The sequence below is a fragment of the Thermobia domestica genome, chromosome 11, assembly GCF_964235325.1.
Source record: "Thermobia domestica chromosome 11, izTheDome1.hap1.1, whole genome shotgun sequence".
NCBI lineage: Eukaryota > Metazoa > Arthropoda > Insecta > Zygentoma > Lepismatidae > Thermobia > Thermobia domestica.
This window is the reverse complement of record NC_137464.1, coordinates 28,778,264-28,796,858: the sequence shown is the minus strand read 5'-3', so window position 1 is coordinate 28,796,858 and position 18,595 is coordinate 28,778,264.

The window sequence follows — 18,595 nt, the reverse complement described above, 5'->3', positions numbered from 1 at the left end:
CACAGTCAATCATCACCCTTTCTTAAAGCTGAAATATATTTGCCACAATATGATGTATGCGTCAATGCTTTACCTTTTAGCTTGTTTTATGGCATTTCTCTGTTATTTTTCCGTATGTCGTATTCTTTTCCGTTACTTGGTCTGCGTAGATTCATCGTCGCTACTTTCAGACATGGCAAAGTCTGCACTACTAAGCACAACACAAGATGAATACGTTCAATAATGCGACAACATCTATGACGAACGAACGATATAACTATTTCTACTTACTATGTCATACTATGCATCTAATCACAAACACACATTTTAGCGGGAAAAGTGTAACAAATGACTATCTACACCACGTTCAATATGAATTGCCTTCAGTAGTAGAATGTGTTACAAACTGCGTTCAGTGCAATGTGGGTCACACATGTGCCCTTGTTGCACTGAACGTCAATTTTAATATTCAAAATAACTGCCCTCAGAAGGCGACACCTGTGATCGTTTTGTGGCAAATAATGGAACTAAGTGTGTAGATAATGAATCTAGTGTTACCAAAATTTCGACCAAAATGTTACATATGTCTTTCTGCCATGACGGATACAATTGAACCTCGAAAATATGTTAACTTCAGAACAAAGAGCTCAGATAATAGAAGTCTTTACCTAATTCAATTTCTTGCATAGTCAGCACTTGCTTTATTTTAAAATCCACAATTGAAATCAGCACTGTCTGCTCAAGTTGATTGAACTTTAACATTGCGGCCAATCCTTTCTTTAACAGACAACTTTCAGACAACTTTTAAACGCATTTGTGACATTATTTCAATGATTTCATGTAAATTAAAAGGAAAGAGTCAACGTATTTAGAGTGGTCTTCTGAACATAAATTTGAATGAAGAGAGAAATGAAGAAGATCAGTTGAATGATTTTGGATTTAGATGAGTTAAAGATTAGAGCAATAGGTTGAAATTATACTAGACCTATAGAGGAATTTGCAGCTAAGGGCAAGGAGATAACTGTAAAACAACATGACCTACAAAAGACTTTCTCATGAGCGAACTGGAAAATATTAATCAGGGGTGACAAAGAAGGCAAGATGAAACATGAAGAATAAGGCTTGCGATGGAAAGATAAAACAATCTTCAGAAATATATATAGCAACCAACAAGTAAATATGAAAATACTGAAGAAGTGATAATTTGAGTGTAATTGAAAAATTCAGCTAAACAAAATCATTATTTGACAAATTATATGTATTTAGAAAAAATAGTGGATGTGAACACCAATTTTCAATGGGGAAAAAACATAATCTCTCTTTACATTTTAGATTTATGCTAGGAAAGTAAAATGAAGACGAGTGTAGAGAATGCAGGTGACCCATTGTCAAATACTTAATGGAATGAGAGAATGCCAGAAAACATTAGTATTCAGGAGAAATATACAAATCTAGTGATGTAAACCACAAAGTAATTTGGCCTCGGTTCAAAAATATGACACAGCACCAAAATTGATTCTCTTCCATTGAGCAAATTGTAATCTTAATCGAAGAGAAATAGAAGGATTAGGTGCATAATGTGTACCCAGAAGACAAGGGCGCCGATTTCCCAATATTTGGGGGGGGAATTCATAAAAAAACAATAACAATTCATATAACAAAAAAATACATATAAAAATATATATTCATAAAAAATATCTGGGGGACCACTTGAGCTTTGGGGGGCCTAGGATCGTCGCCCTTACCAGAAGATATGATTGATATTGTTTCGTAAGTTGAAGTTTCGCGTTCCTTCCCAGCACTAAGGACAAATGAGTCGTAATCATACAGCATAAATACTTCAATGAGTTCAAACTTGAAGGTTCCCACCGAGGATCGAACCTGGGAACTCGTGGAACAAAGGGGCCTGTTTAGCCATTAAATCACGAGGAATAGTGAGCTGCTGTTGATAACATACGTTTTTCATTTGTTGGAATGATACTGTTCAGACATTCGTGTACTATATTTTCAGACATGGAGGTAGCCTACCCTGCTGGTCTAGTGACTATTGCTTGCACCTTTGGTGAACGAGGTCACACATTTGGCTCCCAGTGATGGCACCAAAATTTAACTACACTGTCATTCACTTTTATTAATCACTTGTCTCCTTCGTTCTGAAGGGCATTACCATAGAGTCTAAAGCGCATAACCAGAGAGGGAAGGTTAGAAAAAACATTTTGGCAGGAAAAATGGTACAATCTTACAGTGAAGGAGAAAATTTAATTACTGACTAAATTTAGTAAGTGGTATTGCTAAGAAGAGTAACAGAAGTCATTTGGAGGAATTCACTTTCTTATTATTTGCACATGTTAACCCCAAGCTGAGGGAATCACTGGGGACCCTTAGAAGACTGTAGAATAGGTTTTGTCGAAAACGAAGACTTTTTGGTGGGATTATCCTGAAAAAATTTTCGTACGCAAATGCAAAATTCTAAAATACAGAACAATCTTACGTCCTTACTCTCCATGGATTGCAACCCCGAACAATAGTTTTTTTCTGAAAGTTAAAGGAAGGAACATGCAAAGATTAATCAAAAGCAGTTAAGTTTTACGAGAGTTATCGTGAAACCGACAGAATAACATATACTCAAATACCAATCGAATCTAATGGTAGGAGCATAACTGATGCTCACTTCAATTACAGTGATTTGTAACTGTATAACAATCAGATAAAATGAACTGTTTATTCGTTTATTGAAGATTAGCGTCTCGTTTTGAGCACTAAGACTAATTGAGAAGTGAGCCTGCAATTTAAGATGGAATCCAAACCTGGAATCCAACGGAAAACGAAAACGAGATCCAGTGTAGGTACGAACGGCACAAGTTAGTTCTACCCACGGAGGGCTAAATATATATTGTTTGTTCGAAACTTGTTCCTACGAAGTTCTCCTCTGAAATATGGCAACGCTACTATCAGTATGCTCCAGACCAACGGCTTGGTGTTCGGCCTCATGTTAAAAAAATAGACATTCTATAGAGAATCTTGAGTTCATGTTTGTGTATCACTTCACGTATAGGTACAACTATTGCCCTCCATTATTAAATATGAATCCTAATTTCAAAGATCCTATAGAGGAAGAAATAAAGTAACTATTTTTGAATTACCACTAAGATCACCTATTGAATAATGACTGATATATACCAGTGAAAAACGTGAGAATGCGAATTCTAATTCTACCCGACAAGTAAGTTCCTCCTAAGTGTAGTTATTATGACCTGCCTGAAGTATACGCCTGTTAACTCATTTAAATCTCTAAGTATATTTTAGAAGCTCAATTTTAAGTGAATGAATTGTAGTAAATTTGGATTTTCACAGGGAGTTTTCATACGAAATTCACCTTATCATCAAAAACACTTAATAAATTAAGAAAAAGAGATACTCCTGATAAAATATCCTTCTAGTGATCGTAAGATATACATAGAAGTAGCGTCATGTTGCTAGTAATTAATTTATTGATTACGTTACTACAATCATTTTGTTTAATCAAATAATTTAGCAAATACCTGCATAAGAAATGCTACGAGAAGTTTAACTCCAGTAGATATAGTTGTGGAGGGAATAGGCATTGGCAAACAGGTGACTGCAGAAGTATGGGCTGAAGCTAGGCGCGCTTCGCAAAAACTATTCCAGTAAGAAAACATTTCAGCGCAGCACGAGAAATATAACCAAAGGAGCAACACATATTAGCCAAAGAACGCAAAAACTTATTACAGGTCCAATCCCGAACCAAGTAGCTTTAGATAATGCATTTCGTCAATCACATATCTCTTGATACAAGAAAATTTCCAGTCGAACTTTTGTCTCATTCACTGACCCAGAAGATTCACACCAAGCTACTCCTGATTGTCACACTCAGCAGGTCTAATTTTCAGTGTTCGCAAAGTTATTGTATTCAATCCCGGACCTACCTCATCCAGTATATCGCAACTAAAAGATACACTTCACTCCACATCTATTTATACCTGTATGATTCATGATCTGTCTTGATCTCTGACTGGCATTGGCAACCATTTAAGTGACATGAAGTTTCCTCTAGAAGCATTTCCAAGAATCCACTACAAGAAAGGACCAAAACCGCTAATTCTTCTTAACTCATCTGGTCCCAGGACAGTTGCATATCTCATAACATCACGGATTATTTACGAAGAAGGAAATACCGTATGTAGTGAATAAATCCGGCATTGACCCCTTCCTTACTGCTGGCGTTTTCAATATGGCCACCTCACCTACGAATGTCTAAATGAATACATCTGGTATCGCTGTCATGGTGATTACGGCCCTCCCCTCTTCAGCAGTCATCTTCTCAGGAAATACGTTTGTGCTCCGAGGAAGAAGATGGGCCATCGTAATGATCGTGGATCCATTCTTCTTCAACCATTGACTTTCAAGCAGTTGATCGTCTCACACAATTATTATTGACAGTTCCTCTACCTCCAAGGTAGCCTTTTTGTGACTCCTCTCATGAATATCCTGTCACATCAACTACAGCATCCTGTACAGCCTGCTCATCTTCTAATCTCTACTCCATCTGAGAAATACCCATACTAATGTCACCGGCGTGCCATCCAACAAAGAAGAAGTAGTCCAGTATACTCTTTTTTGTTAAGAAAACCGCGAGGTGGATTACGAATATTCTTCCTAGATATCTTACCAGTGATCCATAGATGAAAAAGGAAATCACGCATCCTAAATAATGCAGTTTTCAGTTCCAGTCAAAGATTTTAACATTTATCCTAGGAGACACATATATCTCCTTCACTATTAAGGATGCTTAATCATGGCTAGAACGATTCACCACTTTATTTTCAGGTAAATTCTAGGGTTTCAATTTTGTATTACGTTATGTCATATTTCAATCTGGGCATAGTAACGCCGGCTTGACGTTCTTTTCCTTTCGTGGGGATAATTGATATTCAATAGAAAGACGGATATGAAAGATATTTGGAATCAACTAAGAAAGGAAATCATTAAGGTCGTCAGCTAAATGTTTGTTTATTGCGCAGGTATCGTACACTGTTATATCCTTAATGAAAGTGAATTTTGATATTTTATCCTTTATGTCCCATTGTGTATTCATCAAGTCTCAAATATTCAACGTTTTCCTAGATTAGTCTTCTAAATGCATTTTCTGTTCCTTATTAAAAATGTATTTTTTAATACTTCTTGTACTCTCTCAATATTTTGTAATACATTCATTTCTTCTTCATCATTTTCTCCGGAATGTTCTCATTTTTATTACTTTATATAGATATGACTTTAGCAACTCCCACAAAACTCTGCTTTTCAGCAAATATCTACAACAGTGTTGCTAACAAGTTGATACAAGAAGTTGCTAAACAAGAGATGAAATGACTCCAATTTTGGGTGAAAATCGCTAAAAGAGAATTTCGTAGAATTTTGCCTTTCATATATATATATATGTAAGTGTGTGTGTGTGTGTGTGTGTATGAAGTTATGTTATATATATATTTTTTTTTCTTATCTATTTTGTCGTTACATATACCCGCAGCTCGAATCACTGAAATCAACAGAATCGAAAAACTTAGATTTTACCTGTAATGCAATATTTAGCAATTATATCGCTTGGAAATCTGACACATTAAATATACCATAATTAACTTTTTATTCCCTTTTAAATTTAATGCCTATATTATTTTTCTTACCATAGCAACTACTGACAAATATCTATCTTCTTTCCCATAGCTAACATTTCATGACTATCTATATAGAATTAACATATATTCTACCTTCTTCTTCTTCTTCTTATCAACACATTGTGCGCTTCTAAGCACCGTTGCTCAAAATCAATATATAAAAATGGAAGTAATTCGCAAAACAGATACATAATAACGTTGTATATATTGTTGTGTGTATGTGTGAGAGAGAGAGAGAGAGGGAGAGAGAGAGACCTGATCAATTAAAGCCATACTTATATGTACGCTATAAGAACGTATATGAAAGACTCATATATAACTAACAATAATTTCACTTTTACATATTTTTAACTTTATGATCAATTTTGCTTCAACGTACTCAAAAATGAGTTTAGAAAAAAAAAACAAAATTAAAGGTCTAGATAAATCTTACATACTTCACTTCTACTCACGATTCTACAGATAATCTGTTTGCTATCGGTAATGTATTATTTGTGCTCTGTAAACTAAACGACATTAAAAGCTGGAGTTCGTTCCCGTTAGTAGGTACTTTCCCAGTTCGTCAACATCTGCACTGATTCAAATAAGAAAAAGGAAAATAAGCATATATCTGAACTGATTCAAGCTAATAATACTTATTTTAGGACAAGTTGTTCGCAGCACAAAAGTCCCTAGATTTGTAAGTAAGTCGTCAGATCGTCATTCCAAAATCACCAAAAAAGTCACTAATCGGAAAACTATTTTTTGCCGATATCCTGGAAGGCGAATCCCCTAGATTTAGCGACTTCTCCCCCGAATTGGCAACACTGATCCACAACGAATGTAATCAGTATCTTTATTCAGCCACCACATCTTTGTTTTACATCCTAACATACAAATGTTTCAAATATGAATTAAATTGATACTTTTCCGTTCGCATTCTATGTATTCTCTGACAATACACATAGGTATTGAAACTGAAACATTTGTTTTTCATTCTCGTAATTTTTTCTTTTAGTTCTTTCAGGTAATACTTAAAAGAGATTTAACATTCTTCAGCAAATGTATATATATATATATATATATATATATATATATATATATATATATATATATATATATATATATTGGATACTTCGATGTAAATCTAACTCTAATGATTTGAAGGACGCTAGTCTAACTCTAATTCTAGCCCTTGTTGTTACAATAGACTGCAGTAGGCAACCTAGTTTCATAATTTCATTATTGCTGTTATTTATTGTTTATGATTTATTACTTACTTGGTTTCTCTTTCAATTTCTTCATGAAAATAATTTACTTTCCGATGCCCGACATTTGTGGTAATCCTATATAGACAATATGCAAATCAGCTGATTCAGGGTTATGAAAGACATCTATTGAAATATGTATGACTAGTTCAACATGAATGGAAATCGATTTAAAATATCGAAACGAATCGATTAATTTCATGATTTAACATTTACGTAAAACTTCTTCTGGTTTATAGTCTGAATTTATATTGTGGAGGGTGGTAATTTTTATTGACCTTACACACGCAATATTTGCTTCAAAGGGGCCAGAATGACTAAACGAAGAGATTGATATCTTCCATAGTCAGTTGTAATAAGTAACTTCCGTTTATAGTTAAAATTTGCTTCCTAGGACCTCCTTATTTCAAGGAAATATATGAACAAGATCACCATCTATTTATAAAAGATGAAGCAAATAGAATAACACAAAAAGTATCTGTTCTGGTATACAGACACAAATTACATTCGGGTTTTCTGGAATGTCTAATTTCTCTACCCAGCAATAATTTTATACATCATTCGATTAACCGTAAACTGAAATATATCTCTAACTGAACAAGAACTACATTTAAAAATATGCAATATAGGCCATGATAATTAACTTTCAAACGTTGGAACAAACCTACTTTTTATATTTGAACTGAAGTTGATAAGATTATTTTAATTTACTCGTTTACAGTACATAATATTAATGTAATACAAATACGAGTAGCTTCTTTGTGAAAACCTATTTTTGACTTTTTCTGGAGTAGACCACTAGTTGTCATATTAAAAAATTAAATCTATATGTCCAACGCCCCACGATCATGCCGGCTAGGCTAAAGAAGATGGTGATAATGAGTAATAAATGAAATAGTGGAATGAAGAAATTGGGAGGAAACGGGAGAACCCCGAGAAAATCCACGCTCACGGTGCTTGTGCAGCACGAAATTCAATTGGCACGAGCCGGGATGGAACCAATTCTATTCATTCCCTTTCCACTTTCTTCATTTTATTCATTTCCATCATTCTGTCATATTAGCAAATCCGAAATAATCGTGGAATTTAAAGTAAGACCTTAAATTTTTCTCTCGTTCATTTTTATATTAAGGATAAAAATAAGAAAATATCAGTTGATCTTAGCCAGCGCCAGTGCGTCCCCCTTAGTTGGCATAGAGTCAATAACGTTGAGTACTTGTTATTGTTAGTGTTGAATTTGCTGTTATACTCCATACAGTATTTACACCATGCAAGTTTTTTGATGTGTCAGATTAGACTTATTAAAAATACAGTACTTTTAGGCCTCTTCTAAGACTAAATCAGCTACATCTAACAGATGTTCCTCTGTTTAATTCATTAAGACATGTTATGAGCATATAACGGAAGTATTATGAGCATATAACTACTAATTAACAATTTGCTATTAAAATATACCTAGGTATTTAATAATGTTGAAATATAACAAGTATCTTTAACCAATAACAATAAACATTTAAACTCAACCATAGATGGCAAGCAGAAACTTTGTACGAGAAGTAGAAAACTTAAATCGTTTTCTTAAGCAATATAATTCATATTATAATAAGATATAAGATATTAAATTTTACAGACATGAATAGAAAAAAGGAATTTAGATAATACTTTTAGTCCTTCAAATCATAAACATTTCGATATTATTTTTCCAATTATGAGAATACTACATTTTGGAAAAGTAAGTATCGCTGCAACATAAATCAATACATATCAATAAATAGGTTGTCATAGCTATTCATTTATTTTTGAATGGGCACATATGGATGAAGTATATCCGTGCCTCAGTTTTCTATGTAGGTATTTTATTCTACAAACATTCTCTTCCATGATTGACAGTATTATTAACCACCTGAGGAATCCTTCACTCTGCGAAGTTCAGCATTACTGAAATTAGCAATATAAATGAAACCTAACTTTCATTAGTAAATTCCATTAACTTCTGGGGGAAAGGACTACTGTCGTCTACTTAAGCTTCCGCCATTTGACTTAGATAACTTATTATTTATGAATATATTTAAAATGTATGTTAAGTTTAATATTACACAAATGTGCCCCTGAAATGATGATGGTGTTGATAATGATTGACATGTCGGAATGAAGAAATTGGGATAACACAGGGTAACTCAGAGAAAACCTTACACAGGGTGCTTATCCACTATAAAGCCCACTAGGTGAGAGCTGAAAACAAACCCACCTACAATTTAAGAGCACTAGGACTAAGTCACCAATGCCCTAATTCGTAGCTTATCCCTATTACTCTACTATTTTTGTTTCTCGGTTATGTCTTCCAGTTTTCCTCTTTAAACTAAAGGCAATTAAGACAAATACATTGAGATAACGGAATGAATAATACATAAATGCATTCGAACAAACTAATCTTGCAATTTCCAACTTAATATCTTTGGTTAATAGACCATGTAAGCTGACATTCTTCGCTGTAAGATAAGGTACTTAGATGGTTAGTGGTCTTTAAAAATTATTATTATTTTAGTTACTTTCAACTGCGAGACTTTAATCCGACACTGAGTTAAAGTGATACAGAACTGACATTTCCTAAGCAGAATTATTTACTAACTTGCAATGTAAATTTGTAGTGAATAACAGTGAGTCCTTTGATTAATTCACAAGTTATTGTTTTCCTATATTTTCGTATATTAGAGTTAGCGAGAGTTAACTTTCCCACGTCCAGGTTCGTAACCAAAGTATAAAAAGGCCTTGCCTTATTTCATTTGTCCGTTTTTCATTCTTATTTTAAGAGAAGCAAACAACTGACAGTTTTAAGGGAATTGACCTCTCTTTGCCAACCTCTAAAACAAGCGTTGCTAATTCGGTCAAACTTATGTAAATGTTCTACAACAAACATTTTGATAGAATTGCATCTCTCGCAGCACCTACTAATCAAGTATAGATTTCCGACTGCTATTATTAGCTATATAATGCTAATTGAGTACCTCCTTATTGTTACAATGTAAATACGGATGAGTTAATAAATGATACAAGAAAAGGGTGATACTAAAGTTTAGTGATAGCTCTAACTTTTTGTGATGTAAATTTGTGAATATAAATAACGAGAATTGTAATCCCAGTGTCCCTCTATAATTGAACTTTAGAATCTTAGTACCAGAGGTAAATATTGTAACCGCTTTCGGGATCTTCTCCTCTCGTCCAACCAAGGTGAACTTTGAAGCAGCTGAACTTACCTGGTTAAGACATTAAAGGACATTGCCAGGAAGGAATTACAGAACTTTTCCCGAATCGCTATAGGGTCATAGGAACATTAGATGAGCATAATATACCAAGAGGTTCGGATGACACATCCGAAATCCTCAGGGATACCCAGACAATCGGTTAGACACACAAAAATAATATTCACACATGAGACGAAAACATATCGAATAAAATGATAATATACTCACCGATTAAGTGCACTATATGAATAAAAAACAATTATGCAGAAAAACTTATCTCAACACGAAACAGTAGTACGAATGAGGGCAATTAACTACTTCAATGAACACAAATTTGCACATTCATTTCAAAATATCATTGCTCATAACTTTGTATCACATACACACACACACACACACATATATATATATATATATATATATATATAGAGAGAGAGAGAGAGAGAGAGAGTGTACACCATTTATAATGTCCAACCTTGATAATGGAGAAACCAAAACAGGGAAAGAAGCGAAACTTTGCACGAAGCAACTATAAAAAGGGGCGCACTCATCCATATAGTGATTAACATCACCAGGTGAACGGTGTTGCCAACCCAATATAATAGTTACATTTTTAAGTAAATGACCTAAATTTGATTTCATTATTCGAATCTGCAATGAAAACAAAGATAAAAGAAATGGCACTCACAAATAAGTGTTGCCTACTTTTAGAGAAATAACGTCAAACATATGTTAAATTAAAACGCCGTTTACACACACAAGGAATGAACTAGTAACTGTTTGTGCACATTAAAGTAAATACTGGTAAGAACTCCTTAAGATGGCTTCAAGTTTAGAAGGATCGATGAATCAGTGCCGCCACAACAGAAGATAGAAAAGTTAAGTTTGGAAATGGTACAATATCTTAGAAAAGGTCACTAGTACAGTTTGGTTTAAAATTTATAGGGCAAATCAGAATATCATAAGAAGCATGGTTACGTTTATTTGAGATTGGTAAGTCAAGTACTTACCGAAATGTTCATTATTATATAAAAGCTGATAACTTTGCGCTGTACAAGATCGCAACGCTGTCTCAAAATTCCTTGCTTTCCCTCAGCGTTAGAGAAAAATTACCTTAGTAATCTGTGACAGAACTTGCACTTCTGTGATATGTCAAACTACACTAAATCATTTAAAATATGGAACCATAATGCTTTTTCTATTTAGTGAATTTCTAATGTATGCTTTGAATAATTATTTCCTTATAAACACATATTTCATTAATTTAATTTCTTTCTCATGAATATAACTTAGAAAAGGCAATATACACATAGATATTAATAGTTGTCAAATTTTAATTGGAAATACCTATGCTAATTTCTGTTAAATGGTAGCAAAATTTTTCACATCATCCAATATTTATACGTACTGTCCTAGTTTAGAGGTGCATACTCTATTTACGTAAACGAGTATAGTGTAAGAAACACGACCAAACATGTGCTGGATTGCCAGAAAAAGCAAGAAAGTATTTAACCAAGTCAGAGTAGAGTGAAGCGAGCGGAAACTCGCGAGCAGCGAGCAGGCGCATTAGCAGAAGTGGCTATACTCCTTAAGAAATATAATAGCGTAAACATACTGTATGAAAGAATATTCCATAGTTCTTCTATAAATTATAAAGGACATCGTATTCGTTAGCACAGGTTAACTTTCAGTATAACGCCACGATTACACCATTACGCTAAGGGGAACAATGATTAAGGTAAGTGACTGATAATGGAAGAATTCGTGGGGTGAGAACCTCATGAACACGATGTTATACACCAAGATCTTACTTGACCGGGGAAGATATCAGGGACCCCACACACCAGATGTAAGATCTTTGCCACTGAGTCATGTTGAACTTGCAGTTTAACTTTAGGAAGGCGAAACCACACAGTTTTGTATTATAATTAAATCATAACCACAAAACCATTGTTATTCCTCTTTTGCTTTTTCTAAAATACTTCACAAAAATTGAATCCAGATATATTATATACAGCAAAAATATTCGTCGCAAAAGCAATTATTCTTGGAAAAATACTTACAAACCTCTGCAAGGTAGTAACTACAAACTAACATTTCATCCATTTGAACATAACGAAATTGAAAGTTCACACGGGGTTGTGTCCGTACGGATGGGGTAGTGTGTCAGTGTCAGTGTGTATGCAACTAAAAGAAGACAAGGGCGAGAAACGAGCACCAACCTGTGCTGCATGGTCATTACAATGTAACATATTATTGTAGTTCAGGATAAGCTAGCGTTTGACTGCGTCCGGAGGAAACAGACACGTCAGCAAGTGTGAGTATGGTATGCACGTCAAAGTAATTGCGAGAAAAACCCTCCATCTCTGTTACCTAGACACTACCGGTTACCATTAAATTGTATACAGATTCAGGGCAGGGTGAAGGTGGCGACCTTTTTCGTCTGCAAGAAGCACGCACGGTAGAGAAGATGGGTATTCGCGCCAATGAAGAGAAGTGAGAAGATGTGAAGAAGTTGCTGGCGGAATATTTTCCCTTCAGTATTTATACATTTCACTTCCTACATAAAACTATCTGTAGTCTACAAATATTGATAGACGAATGATGGTACTTGTATCAGTACTTACTATGAATTGTCGATATTTCTAAAGAAAATCATATTATTTTCTGGTACCGGCACTGGAACCACATTCTGATAGTTTAGCATATGTCCCACAAAAATGGCAACACAGAAACAGAAAAAAAAATCCAATGAACTCATTTGCCTTCGTTGTTCTTATGTCCAGGAATATCATTAAATCATAATCAGGGGAGGATTTACGGGGTTTGTGGTTTTCCGGCTGAATCCCATCCTAATTCTAGGATTTCTATGTAAAAAAAAGAAAGAAACTAATATTGTCATTCCTCTAGTAATTTCTAAAAAAAAGAACAAAAAACGAACGTTTTCGAGAGAGGACACTCTCAAACTATTTTTCTTGATCCGCCGCTGTTCGTAATTTATTTTCCAACAAGGAATTCGTTCCAGCATCTACCTAAATTGAAAATTTGCCTATAATCGGAAGACAGGAGGTAAAAGTAGTAATAATATCCTATCTAACGGATTACTTTGGACTGGTGCAAAGTAACTTCGATTAGAGGATAAATCCAGCTTTTCTTAATTTTACTTTTTTTATTACTTTAAAATGTTTGAAACACCAATATTAACTATTCCTTCAAAGTTATATTATACAGAGTAGTGTTCTACGAAACTAACAACTTTTACAGAATTTTTGTAGGTGATATCTTTCAAATTGTGTCGGCCTTTAAAGTGCCTGCTTTCAGTACGTATACAACAACAAACACTCCGGGCAGTTACAATTAATGTTAACAGCCTACATTATAACCAGAATACAGTTAGATGTTCTATCTTACAGTGGCTGTTGATACACGGTTCACGGGTTTACCGACAGAGGACTGTGCAACTCCGTCCTACGGTACTTTATAAATGATCTCTGGTAACATTACTTCTTTAAATTGTTATGCTATAACTTGGTGCTTGTATATTTAAAACAAATGTCACAAGAATAATGTAAAATAATCTATTATTACGGGTTCCACATGAGCTGAGTGAAGAGCAGCAAGCATGTCGCAAAAGAGTGGCAGAAGAATTGCTTCAATGTTATCAAAACGGAGATCACTTTCTACGAAGGATTCTTGCAGTTGATGAAACCTGGATACGAGATTTTTAAGCAGAACTGAAATTTCAGCCATCACAATGGAAAAGATCAGACTCCCCACGAACGAACAAATTCCGCTGCCAACCATCAAAGGTTAAATTCATCATGATCTTCGCGTATGAAATGAATGCAGTGATGCCTACAAATAGAATAGCACAAGGAACGTCATTGCCAGACGCATACACAAGCTGTTTCTTGCAAAATTGTTTGCGTCCGAAAATTCCTTAAAGTAGGCCTGACGTGCTTGCACCTGGTGTCATCATTTTTCACGATAATGAAAAACCACATTCTGCCCTACAACTGAGGGAAATACTCATGACGTGTGAATGGGAAATACTTCCCTACTCAACATATAGTCCTGATTTGAGCCGATCAACTTTTATTTGTTCGGAAATTGAAGGAACTACTGCGTGAGAAACATTTCGAAAGAATTGACGAAACTTCCAGTAAGGTGACCCGAGTGATGAGACAGCTCAACAATGAAGGTGCCCTATCCGGAATACAGAATTTACTAAAACGTTGTGATTCTGTCATCAGCAAGAATGGAGATTATATTGAAGGCTGTAAAGGTATTTTGTACAATAAATTATTTACTTCCGTTATATCTTTTAGTGTGGAGAATTTTGAAATGACCCTCGTACAATATATTGTTAAAAAATTAGGAAGAGTTGAAAGGACACAACATCGTTCGTAAGAGCACATGTAAACACTAAATGTAAACATTAGAAACTATTGGTACCATAACAAATAGCAGTCGATAAGCCACCCTAAGTAACAGTGTAAGGGCCTAATTTCGTAATAGTCTTCGCAAAACTTTCAGATCGCAAAGAAAAGCGAACAACATAATAAATAATTAAAATTGCATATCAAATATCCCACACAAAAACGCAAATATTTAAATTTCGTTAACGTAATCCACTGCCGAATGAACCCCTACAAAACATTTTAAAACATTCATTAAGACCTAGCAATGCATGTGTAAAAGAAAAGGTATGATATTTGTTATTTTAATGCATGATTCACATACGTTGTCTGAGATTCAACACCCCGTATCTACAATTTTGACGATTTGAGCTTTTAATATTAGAATCAGTATTGAATGACCAATTTTGCACCGCATCAATGACAAACTGATGGTTGATGTTTAAGTTTCTTATCTTCTGGTGAAGATGGGTATTTTCGAACTATGCTACAACCCTTACTTTCCGGTTCGTGACGATGCACCCATGTTCCTCAGTCGTTAAACTCAATGGCCTGCCCGGTCTTTCCTACTCTCAGAAGGAAGTTCTTCCCTGTTTGAAAGATTCACTCCATTCGTAGATCTTGCTTCGCGATAAACAGCAGTCTCGATAATGCGCTTGCATTCGAAGAATAATTTCCTCACGTTTAACACCTTCCGCGAACAAAAACTGAATAAGTAACTTCATTTCCTAGTTGGTGCAGATCGACACTCGAGCTGCCATGTTTAGCGGTCTGCTACACTCCCACGACTAAAGCGGGAATAACATTGACACGTTGCATAGAAGTGTTGCAGACAACACTATTTCAGCTCTGGGTACTAGCAGTGTTACCAAACTTTTCTAAACACTTTACTTTTGACATCCCCTGTATATATTCAGATTTTATTTCTAACTGCTGATATATGTTAACAACGAGCATGTGTGGATACATCCTCTAGAGATCCATTATTTTAATTTATTTTCTATAGCTAATCTGCTTACTACCGCAAAATGAAAATTTTTCTCCGTTAGAGACCAAATGGCCCCTGGATTTTGGAAGTTTAGTCATGCAGTAAAGTTGTCCAATTCGTTATAGCTTGGATTAATTACAACAAACAGAAAGAAGAAGGATATAATAATAATGCTTGATTACAAGAGAGCAAATTGTTTAAAGTACAGACATTTTTAGGATGTCAAATTACAATATTGGTGAATATCACCAAAAAGGCACCAATCAGGTACATGCTTTTATTGGTGTTTTGTAAGTTGAATCCAATTATTTAAAAAAAAAATTCTCAGGTTTGCCAACACTCCTTGCAGTTAGAACGCATGGTTGTAAAAAAATAAGAAGAAAGTTCTGGGATTTCTCCAGAACTTCCGCATACCGACTAGGTCGTCAAAAATAAGATTTAAATGAATGATACTCAATTTCTATTTACCTTGGTGGCGAATATCGAATTCAAATTGGAGGAAATAAAAGCATAAGCAAAGAACAGGAACATAAAAAGAAGCAAATACAGTTCAAAACGAGCTCCAATCTCGAAATATATTAATTATTAAGTTTAATACTTTTACTATTAACACTATATTCATGATTTACATAAGTTATTTTATTATATCCCAGTTCTTGTCGGCAGTCAATAATATCAGTAATATAACTTTCATACAAATTCCCTTTATTACACCATCCTAAGATAATTGGAAATAATATTAGAAATTTTTATAAGAGTCTGTTTTAATTTGTTTAATATAAAGCTTACCAGTCAAATGGAGTATCCTATTGTCATATTTTTAAGCATTATATGATATTTGTGTATGGTCAACCTGCTCCATGGACTTTAACATTCGAAATCATAAAATAAACACACTATCCGGGACCACGGTGGCTCACCTTGGGTCCTTTGTTCGGTGCGTGTGTTTTCTCGTGCTTCTCCCACTTTTATTCATCCTCATCGTCACGGCCTACTTTAGCTTAGTCGGCAAAATCGTGGGATGTAAAACCTAAAGATTCCGTCAACACAGAATTCTCAATATAAAGTATTTCTGGTAAACGGGTGCAAGATAACGTACCTACAATATTTGTCCCTAGTTATTATATGCATAACAAAACTGTTAAGGCAAAATAAGAAAAAACAAGGAATAAAATTTGAAATTGAAGAGATGAGAAAACGATTTCAGGATTGTTGAAACAGAAAATATCGAATTATCTATCAAATTGAGGAGGCAATTTCAAAATTCTGTTATACATTGTTTATATTGTGAATACCGATAATAGCTGGCAGGGACGCATCAATCTGGTAGTAATTAACATTCTGTAGTGACGCTGTAGTAATTAATACTTTCTGTTATGTTTCTTAAAACAATAATTTATGGCTTGACTGCTAATACTGCTTAGATTACAGTACAAAAATGAATGGAAGAATGAGCTTATAAATTACTCTGTTCGTCATAGACTATAATGTACTTATTTTAAATAACAATTTCAAGATTGTTTTATAACACCTGTACTGACTTATAATAGGATACAATTCTTTATTTTAATATTTTCGAAACGATACTAGCTGAACGAAGTGCATGTATATTCATATCTTGTTTGTAAAGAAGAAACCGAGTCCTGTTCTTGAATTGTATTCTGTCAGTTATGGTGGAAATATTTTTTTTTTTATGACTAAAGAACTGTTCAAGATCTAATACTGATGTTGAGAATCTAATATCTGTCATCTTATGTACATTCTTATTGAAAGACAACTGTCTTCTTGGGGGCCGCGGTGGCTCAGTGGTAGAGCGTTCACCTCTGGTGTTTAGGTTCCCGGGTTCGATCCCAGCCCCTGCCAAGTGAACTTTGTGGTGGACAAACACCGTGTGCGTGGGTTTTCTCGGGGCTCTCCCATTTCCTCCCACTTACTTCATTCCACCATTTAATTCATTACTTATCTTCACCGTTTCCTTCAGCCTAACCGGCATAATCGTGGGACGTAAAACTCAAAAATTTTCATTTACAACTGTCTTCGTACGTTTTGACTTCATGGGTAGACTGAAAAGCGGAAGTAAATTCATATTCAGTGCTTGGCTTATACTAATTTTATAGACTTTTTTGTAGGTTCTACTTCTGACAACTAATCTCTAGGAACTATATACAGCTGAGTAAAGAAATTGTTAATGTAAAGCAAATACACTGAGATCTTATACTCCAACTGCACGCTGTTTCACAGCACAGCAGCCGTTTCCAAAAAAAAAAAAAAGAAAAAGAAAAAAAGAAAAAGAAAAAGAAAAAGAAAATGACATCCATCAATTAAAACATCACATGTTTTATTTTCACTTCGCCCCTAGAATCACCCTGTGGTGTCCCGCACTCATGAACAAAATCTGCTGCTTGTAGCATAAAATATACTATTTACCTTTATGTAATTGAGGCCAATATCCCCCTAAAAAGCATATACCCTCATAAACCTCCAGTGCCACCTCAATATCATTCCATTATTACTGCATCTCGACAGGCGTTTCGAGACTACTTACACACTCAAAATCCTGAAGCTCTGCGTCAGCATCGTCGGTGGAACAGAATGGTACGAAACTATCTAGCAGCCTATAAACGTCGACGCTGGGCCCATACGTGCAATAGACTTGCAGAAACATTTAAATCTTCCGTTTATTGGCAGAAATTCCATCAACTTACTGGCACTAAGGCTCGCACTACTTACAACATTGTCGAACAAGGTCATGCCCTTCAAACAGATGTCGAGAAGGCATACGCCTTCGCTAACTATTTTCAGGATATATTTACGCCTCCTCATCATCATTTTGCCACTCAGCTTTACCGACATATCGAACGCATAAGAGATCCTACCCGACCGCAACTACGCCATCATACCATTGATCCTGCACAGCCTCTCACTCAGCCAATCATTTCTTCCGACATTGACACTGTACTCCACTCTAAACGAAATACTGCACCTGGTTTCGACAAAGTCACATATCGCCTCATTAAAGCTACACCTC